Genomic DNA, 9,425 nt, shown 5'->3' with positions numbered 1-9,425 from the left:
AAAAAAAAAAAAAAAATCCTTCCAGTCTTTCCACCGTCCAGGAGCAGTATTTGGTGTGGCGAGCAAGGCCTCACAGGTGCTCCCTCCCTGACTGCCCCTCCCCATTGTCCGAACGGTCCCGAATCACTCACCGTGGATCATGTGGGCAGAGGCTGCACGGCGGCCAGGTGCCCGATAAGAATTTGTTGAATTGGGGCGCCTGGGTGGCTTAGTCGGTTAAGCGTCCAACTTTCACTTAGGTCATGATCTCGCGGTTCGTGGGTTCGGGCCCCACGTCGGGCTCTGTGCTGACTGCCAGCTCAGAGCCTGGAGCCTGTTTCAGAGTCTGTGACTCCCTCTCTGTCTGACCCTCCCTTGCTCACGCTGTCTCTCTCTCTCTCTCTCCTAGAAATAAATAAAACATTAAAAAAAAAAATTAAAAAAAAAAAAGAATTTGTTGAATTGGCCCTTGGTGTCTCCAGGGTGCTCGTGGGCTGAGCCGGCCCTGTCCTCAGCCCCTCAGTCAGGCGGTTCCCGGAGTGCCACTATACAGGCAGAGACGAGGTGGTGGCAGCTGCGTGACCTTCCCACGAGGCCCTGGCCTCCCTGCCGCCTGCCAGTCAGAGCCAGCACAGAGATGTGGGGTCCCGGTGGTGCTAGAGCATCGTGTGCCCCCCGAGGGCCTGAACCCAGCTCCTCACATTGGTTTCACTTCCAGTTGGTACCCCTCTCAGTCCAGCACAAGCAGGCACCTCAGTGGTAGCAGTTGCAGAGCTGGGTATGGGGGTGTCTTTGGCAAGTTCAGGGACATTACGTATCTGCTCTCCCACCTACCTCGACAGTAGGCGCCCTAGGTAAGAAAGCCCCACCCACAAATGTGTATCCAGCAACCACATACCAAGCACCTCCTAGATTTGGGGCCTTTTAGGATGCTGGGGGTGGGTACGATGGGGAGTGGGTCCGGGCACCCCCACAGCCCCATTTATCAGCCCTCACAGCGGGACAGAAACCGCCAGCTCAGGATGTGGCAGTGCGGATGGAAGGGAAGTGCCCTTCCCAAGGCGGTCTGGGCAATCCTCTGCTTCTCCCGGTGCTGCCTGGCTGGAGGCTCTGCAGGGAACACGTCAGCCCCACGCTCCCGGGAGGGACTCGGCAGATCAAGGGGGGGAAGCACGCAGTAGCACCCTGAGGCCCAGAGGCAGGGGGAAGGGCCCCGCCTCCCCTCCTCTCCCTGCAAAGACTGTTAAAGCACCCATCCAGCAATGATGGGGGTCAGCGGTGGGATGCACAGCCCTAGGATTACGGGAGCTCACCGTCTGGTTGGGAGACAGATGGGTAAAGAAGCATGTGCAGTGCAGGTGCTTGGATGGAAGTCCCATCACAGTGCTATCAGGGGGCAAAGGACACGGCTGCCTCCAGCCGGGGACAGTGTCCAGCTTAATGGTAGGGGTGGGCCATGTGAGGTGTTATGCCAACAGTAACAGCCACCCTCAGCAGCAATGGCTGTCACCGACCGACTCGCTGTGGACGCCAAGAACACACACTTGGTTTCATGTGCTCCTCCAACAGCCCCAGAGTAGGAATTGCTTCCGTGTATGTATGTGTGTATGTATGTATGTATGTTTTTAAAGTAAGCTCTTCGCCCAGTGTGGGGCTCGAATTCAGACCCTGAGATCAAGGGTGTCATGGGAGGGCGTCTGGGTGGCCCAATCGGCTAAGCATCCGATTCTTGATCTCCACTCAGGTCATGATCTCACAGTCTGTGAGATGGAGCCCCACATGGGGCTCTGCACTGGCAGTGTGGAGCCCGCTTGGAATTCTGTCTCCCTCCCTCTCTCTCTACCCCACCGCTGTTTGCGTACTCTCTCTTTCTGTCTCAAAATAAATAAAGTTAAAAAAAAAAAAAAGGCTCATGCTCTACTGACTGAGCCAGCTAGGTGCACAGGAATTGCTCCCATTTCAGAGACGGCAAAATTGAGGCACTCCGAGGGGGGCAACTTGCCCATGGGCCCCCCGGGCAGTAAGGGTGGGTGTGGAAGGAGGAAGCTGGTGTGCTAGTTCCAGAGACGTTCCCCTGAGGTGGCACTGACAGGGGCTTCCAGGAACCTGACATGTTGAAACTTGCCATCTTGTTCCATTTTGTTTCCACCATCACTAACCACCCTTGCTACGTCCAGCCCCTCTCAGCTCGCAGGGGTGGGGCCTCTTTCCGGGGGTGTGCCACAAAGACCAGGATGAGGGGGCAGGCTTGACTCAGCCTGCAGATAAGCCTGGGAGGAGAAGACCTTGACCCAGATGCTCCTTGGCAACTAGATTTTCCAGGCCCTCCAGAGGCTGCCCCCTCCCCACCACCCCCACCGCCTGCAGCCGGCTGCAAATTGCTTCCAAATGTTGATAATTACAGCAGGCCCAATCTCATCTACACCTGAGAGGAAGGAGCGGGGGCTCCTCCTTCCAGAGCGTCCCAGGGCACATGGCATCCTTATCTCCCTTGAGCCTCTAGTACGGAGGCAGGATATGGGTCATGGACCCCGTTCTCTGAGGCCTGGGCTCAGTGACTTGCCCAAGGTCACACAGACCTTTCAGGCAAAGAGGAGTCAGAGCTCAGCTTCCACTTTCCTCTCCTGAGCTGAAGAAGCTTTGGAGGAAGAGTGAAGACCCACAGGAAGGGGCACAGGTAGCCACAGCCAGTCAGGCCCCTCGGCCAAGCCAGTGTTCAGCCCCCTGCAAAGCTCTGGGCCTTGACGGGTGATTTCAAAAGGGAAACCTTGGCACTGGCAGGGCTCTCAGTTGCACCTCATTTAAACCCTTTCTGGTACAGGGGCGCCTGGGTGGCTTAGTCGGTTAAGCGTCCGACTTTCGCTTAGGTCGTGATCTCGCGGTTCATGGGTTTGAGCCCCGCATCGGGCTCTGTGCTGACTGCCAGCTCAGAGCCTGGAGCCTGTTTCAGAGTCTGTGACTCCCTCTCTCTCTGACCCTCCCCTGCTCACGCTGTCTGTCTGTCCCTCTCTCTCTCTCCTAGAAATAAATAAAACATTAAAAAAAAAAACCTTTCTGGTACAGATGGGGTAATGGAGGAGCAGAAAGAGGCCACGGTTTGCCCGAGAGCACACAGCAAGTTTGATTCTAATCCCCGATCACCCCGCCTCATCCTTCTCTCTGGCACCCAGTAAGAGGGGCTCTCCCTCCAGATTCACCTTCTTCACAGGCTTTCCCTCCCACAGGAAGGGGATGAAGTGTGAGGAATGGCTTTGGGGCTAGGCAGACTGGTTAGAGGCCTCACTCCCCTCATTTAATTGCTCTGTGTCTTTGGGCAACTGGATTCCCCTCTCTGAGCTTGTTTCCTCATCTTTAAAATGGGGGAAATAATAATTGCTTCTTCATGTTGTAGTAAGAAGTTAGTGAAATAAGGTGTCCACGAGATGGAGTGTTCTACCTGGGCCCCTGGCAGTCCTTCCTGGGGCCCGGTAGGTGGTCAGACATTCCACAGATTCCCTTCCCCTCTCCCTCACTTTCCGGAGCTCAGAGACACACGTCTTGTGCCCAGGCTCTCAGACAGGCTTGAATGTCCTCCCACGCTGGCCACAAGCACAGGGCTTCCTTCTGGAATGGTCTCTCTGACCCTGGGGGGCTGACAGAGCCAATCAGGGAATTCTCTGGGGAGACAGCTTCCAAGGGCTGGTATGTGGATGGAGAAGGCAGAATGCCTCCTCACACCTTCCCCCTGGGCTCCCGAGAGCTCGGTCCCCTCTCTCCAGTCCCGCCCAGGACCCGCTGGCTGTGGAGGCCTGCTGGGCAGAGGGGCTCTTGGGGGGCAGCCTTGCTCTCCACCCCCCACCGCCCACAGACACAAGACTGCTGAGAGCTGCAGGGAGTGAGGCGGGCACTGGAGCTGAAAGCTGCTGACGGCAGGCCTCCGAGGAGGAGCACGGTGGGGAGGAGTGGGGAGGAGCGCGGCGGGGAGGAGAGGGTGAAGGAAAAGAAAGGAGGAGGAGGAGAGAGGCCTGGTGGGCCCTGCTGCCTCCCCCACGGCCTGCCCTGGACAAGCTAAGAAAAGCTCTGGGCTAGAAAAACCGCCAAAGATGCACAGTGGCCCTCCCCACCGAGCGGGGTGGGCCCTTCCTTCCCCAGGGCCAGCTGCCCCAGGCAGATTAGTCCATGCTCCGGAAAAGCAGGCCCCACACGCCAGCCTGCGGGAGGCCGCCAGCTGAGTCAGCCTCTCTACCTGTCAGGAAATCATTCATAAAGAATGACACCCGCCCGGCTCCTGGCCTCACCCCCACAACAGTCCAGGCGGCTACACAGCAGCACAAGGACACTAGCTCCAGCCCCCGCCCTCCCGCCTCTCCCCCACCCGCTTTACACTCTCCTCCTGGGGTAAAGACCAGTGTGAAATGAGGCCAGCTCAGCCTTGGAGAGTAGTAGTTACTAGCTGTCTGCCCTGGGGATAAGAGCAGAGTCAAGAGGAGCAGCGACATGGCTTCCAGAAGGTGTTCACTGCCACGGCCATGCCAGTGGGGGCCACTTCTTTAGCTTCAGTGTATGATGGGTAGCTAGAGGCTCCCAGGACACCTCAATAGACATAGATCACTGGGCCAGTCCTCCCACAAAGGGAAACTGAGGTCCACAGGGGGAATGTGACTCGCCCCAGGTCACACACATCCTCAGACTTGAAGCTTATGTCCCCTCAAATGGAGACGTTGTAAGTTGTCTTTCTTACTTCCCATTATTCAAATCCCGATGTCCTCCTACCTGGGGGATAAAATACAGGTTACCCTCCTGAAGAACTGGGTTCCTTACCACACAGCCCTGGGTGCCTGGGCCCTGCTAACCTCTGGCCTCATTACGCTCTTGCTGTCCTTCTCCAGCCACCATGGCCTCCTGTTTCTCAAACACACCAAGCATGCCGCAGGGCCTTTGCACAACTACCCCTTCTGTCTACCATACATAAGTTGCCAGGCTCCTTATCATCCTCCAGGACTAGGTTTCTTGTCACCTCTTCAGAGAGACCTTCCCTGACCACCACAAGAAGCCTCCCCCCATCACACATCATCCCTATCCTCACATGAAAATAGTTCCTAACTCATAGTATAATTATGTACTTCTTTACCTATCTACTATCTGCCCCTACATGTAGAGTAAGCCTGTAAAGTTGGTTTTGCTCACAGTGGTGTCCCCATGCCTGATGCAAAGCAGACCTTTGGTAAATATTTGTTATATAAGTAACTGAAGGACTCATTGTATGTGATGGGAACCCCTCGGGCTAGCACTCAAGCCCCTCTATCCTCTGACCAGGTCACCAAGTCGACCAGTCAAACGATCAGAACATATCCATTCCTCCTACTGTTCTTGTTTTTTTTACCTTGATGTTTTTTAAGTTTATTTATTTAAGTCATCTCTATACCCAACATGGGGCTCGAACCCACAACCCCAAGAGACCATGCTCTTCCAACTGGCCAGCCAGGTGCCCCTCATTGTTCTTATCTGACACTCATGAGAGAGAGGTCTGAAGGACACTGGAGGGTGGGGGTGGAGCCAGGAGTTTAGAGCCCAGGTACAGGGCTACTGTGCCCCACCCACTCAGGTGCGCACCTGCGGATGATGATGTGACAGAACATTCTGTTAGAACTCCGAAAACTGCTGCTATCCTATTCTCTGCGGCCCCAAGAACGGCAGAGTCATCAGACATCCACCGCCTAACGAGAAGTGTTTCGAGCTTGTCTGGATCCCCCCTCTGAGCAATCTCTAATCAGCATTTATGAGCACCCACTAGGACCCAGACCTAATTAGAAGCCAAAGCAAATACAGTAAAAACCTTGGATCGTGAGTAACTTGTTCTGCGAGTGTTCCACAAGACAAGCCAATGTTTCTGATACATTTTAACCTGATAGACGAGCCATGTCTTGCAACACGAGGAGTTCATGACACCCAACACACTGAATGTCACATGGTCACAACTGAGCCAATGGCTGGCTCTCTCTCTCTCTGCAGGTTTGTGGGTAATGCTCCTCTGCTTGGATTGTAGGTGATGGTCTCCTATGCTCAGACGCTCCGTCTCAGGCCATGGTGTTTGGCAGAAATCAGGGATTTTTCAAAACGTTAGAAGGTGCCCACAACTGGCACTAGAGTGTTTTTTGTCACTTCGAAGCACCTGTGGACAGTCCTTTGCTTTTCCACACAAGAGTAAGCTTCAGAATGTTTGCTTCATTCTAGGTCAGGCCGCCTGCAGACAGAGACCCTTTCCTCTGCTGTCTTATTGCCAGTTATGTTACATACAGTATATGACAGTTTATTAACACTGTACTGCAGTCACCATCCGTTAGTGATAGTGAAAGTCGTCCTACTCAATAACCCTCTTCTCTCTCGTCTCCCTCACACCAGCCACAAAGGTTTTCAAAGGTAAGTGCAAGTTAATTTACTTTTCTTTATATTTTCTTTGTTATATTACATTATTATAATCATTTTTATATGAATATTTTTGGGCTGTGGAACGAATCATCTGAGTTTCCCTTATTTCTTATGGGGAAATTCACTTTGGTGTACAAGTGTTTCGGATTAGAAGCATGTTTCCAGAACGAATTACGACAAACCAAGGTTTTACTGTACATCCAAATGATAGCATCAAGGGTTCTGAACATTGTACATACATGAGAATCACCCAGGGAGCCTGTTAAAGATGAAGATGCCCCAGCCGCGCCCCCACCTCATGCTCATTTCACAAGTCTGCACTGGGGCAAAGAAAAGGCCCTGGGGATTCCGATGCACATGGAGGGACCCGAGGAGCTTCTGAAAACACCGATGCCAAGCCCCTCTGCCGCCAGAGATCCTGATTCGAGGCCCGGGGACCTGACACTGGTGTCTCCAAACATTCCTCGGGTGATTCTGTGGTGCGGCCAGAGTTAAGAACCACTGCCTCGATGCTTGTTTTCTAGATTATTCCAGCTGACCCAAGTCAGAGGACCTGGGTCATCTTGTGGGAAGTGGATGTTTAGGGTCAAGGCCACCCAACTGCTGTCACCAGCACTCTTGCTGACACTGACCACTTACTATGGGCTGTGCTGGACGCGTCCCCTGCTCTTGAGGCCTTCACTCCTACTTGGGCTGGGAGACAGCTAGGAGGACGGCCAGACCAGAAGGCAGGACACGATGCGCCTGTCACTCTTTTGAGTAACACCTGGCTGTGACTCCCTTTAGGAACAAGTTGTAAGGCTGGCCTGCTAGGATCTGGCCCCTTACTATCTTCCTGGCCCAATGTTAACCCTGGGTCTCTGTCATCTTACACCGTGTCTAGTTCTGCGCAAGTGCCAGGCCCCTTCCCACGTCCCTGCAAAGGCAGCACTGGTTCCCTCAGCAGTGCTCTCAGCCCTACCTTGCCTGCTTGCCCAGATCCTGCTGGTGCCTTTCCCCAGTCTGAGTCAGACGTGCCCCTCTGGGGCTCCTGGATGCCAGTGGGCACCTGTGACACTGCCCTGGAGTCACTGTCCCTAAGAACAAAGCAGGGCATTCCAAGCATCCAATCCAGGCACGTAGTGGTCTGGGGGAGCAGAGGACAAGCAGGGACAAGATGTGGTTTCAGGCGGCCAGGTTCAGAAGAGTTCCTAGAGGACACAGAGTCTCAGGCAGGGCAGGGCACTCAGAGAGGAGACTATTCTATACCAACTCAAGGACTAGAAGGTTGCCACAAGAATGGAAACCCATAAACTGACAGGCTAGGAATGACTGATTACTTTATCACTTGGTTAAACTTCAGGCTCTACTGTCTACCAGCTGTGGGCTTTTGGGCAAGCTATTTAATCACTCTGAACCTCCGTTTCCTCATCTGTACAGTAGAGATCATTATAGTTCTAAGTCAGGGTTACTTAAAAACAGGGGAATGAGCCGATGTATATAAAGCACTTAAGGCAATGCCTGGCATAAAGAATCACTCAGTAAATGTTGGCAATTATTATTGTTATTATTGCTCATGGAACACTCATGCTGAAAAGGTCTTTAGAGATAATCTAAATTAACTCCCACATTTTATAGCTGGAATTGAGACGGGAAAGAGGAAGCTGTCACAGGCGCTCTGTCCAGCCCTCAGGAGTCCTGTCGGCAGGGTCCCCTTCCAGCCCACTGGGGAGAGCTTGTGAGGGGCTGCTGGGAATCAGCTGATGTGCTGGCAGGGTCCCAGCCTGGAGTTTCCAATGACTTGGAGCCTGACAGAGAGTCCCAACATCTTGGCTCTGTTTCCGGCAAAATCGTTCAGCATATTTTAGGATCAGCAAAAACCCACAATGCCTTTGGCTGAGCACTTTTCCTCTTCTTGTTGAAGCCCAGGGGTATTTTCTAGGAAATTGAGTCCATCTGTTTCTGATTCATTTGTACTTAACTCATCACCAAGCTGTTTTGTAAGAGCCCTTTGATGTGAAAGCCGCCTTATTCTATAAGCCTCTGTAAGCCTTTATTTAGTCAACAGTAGGTAAATGGTCTCTCCGAAGAGGCCAGAGGCAGCTTCTTGATCTCCCTCAACACACTGGGCCACGAGAAGGGAGAGTGTGGCCCTGGCACTCCCCCTCTTTCGGCCTGTCAGGGCAAAGCGACAGCTCCTGACTCTGGCCCAGCCCGCAGTGAGGCCTCCGGGGCCACTCACCCCTCTCCTCTCCGGCTGGTGCACAGCCTGTCCACACAGATTTACCACGTCCAGTGTGTTGCCTGACTTTCTTAAACTTGATTTCAAGTTCCTTGAAGTGAGAGGCTAGATCTCCTAATTCACTCTGTGCCCTGCCCCGCCAGCACCATGCCGTGTACACGCTTACAGGAACTATTACTTCCAAACCAAAAACCTATGGAAAATGTCTCACAAGCTTAAGGGTTCCCAAAGGGACAAGGGGGCAGAATTTTGAAACTGGGGCTGCCATATACACAGCAAACAGTTCAAAAACCATTGATTGAAGTGAACATATGAGTATAACGGGGGGAGGGGCTCAGCCGATTAAGCATCTGATTTTGGCTCAGTTCATGATCTCATGGTTCGTGGGTTCAGGCCCCACATTGGGCTCTGTACTTATGGAGCCTGCTTTGGATTCTGTGTCTCCCTTTCTCTCCCTGCCTGTCTACTGTGTGTGAGCTCTCTCGCTCTCTCTCTCTCTCCAAAATAAATAAACTTTTTTTTTTTTTTACAAAAAAGAGTATAATGGGAAGAACCTGTCTCCCCTTCTCTCTGACATCCAGACAAAGCCCTCCGCAAACCTCAAACCTGCCACTTCATACGGCAGATGAAAAAAACTGAAGAACGGCCTAATCCACTAGATGAAACTCTTGACTAAATTCAAGGGTGAGTGAATCACAAGGTGCTCCTGGGGGAAGCCAAGGTGTTTTAAGGGACACTCTAAATTTCAAGGCTCCTCAACCCATGCTTCAGAGGCATCTCTGTCAGAGGTAGAATCTTAGCAGGGTCCCCCTTGGGC

The 9,425-nt window shown here is 53.0% G+C and overlaps 1 long non-coding RNA gene across 1 annotated transcript in view; it reads right to left on the bottom strand.

The window, feature by feature from the left end:
• The window catches only part of LOC144235738 (uncharacterized), a 33,715-nt gene extending 33,339 nt beyond the window's left edge, over positions 1–376 (bottom strand). The window contains exon 1 of the long non-coding RNA XR_013336309.1: positions 132–376. This is a non-coding gene — a long non-coding RNA (uncharacterized LOC144235738). The remainder of the gene's footprint in view (positions 1–131) is intronic.
• Between the last annotated feature and the right edge of the window lie 9,049 nt (positions 377–9,425).

This window comes from Crocuta crocuta, unplaced genomic scaffold, assembly GCF_008692635.1.
Source record: "Crocuta crocuta isolate KB4526 unplaced genomic scaffold, BGI_CrCroc_1.0 scaffold445, whole genome shotgun sequence".
In the NCBI taxonomy this organism is placed as follows: Eukaryota; Metazoa; Chordata; class Mammalia; order Carnivora; family Hyaenidae; genus Crocuta; species Crocuta crocuta.
The sequence above is the reverse complement of the archived record's forward strand: the minus strand, read 5'-3'. Positions and strand labels throughout refer to the sequence as shown.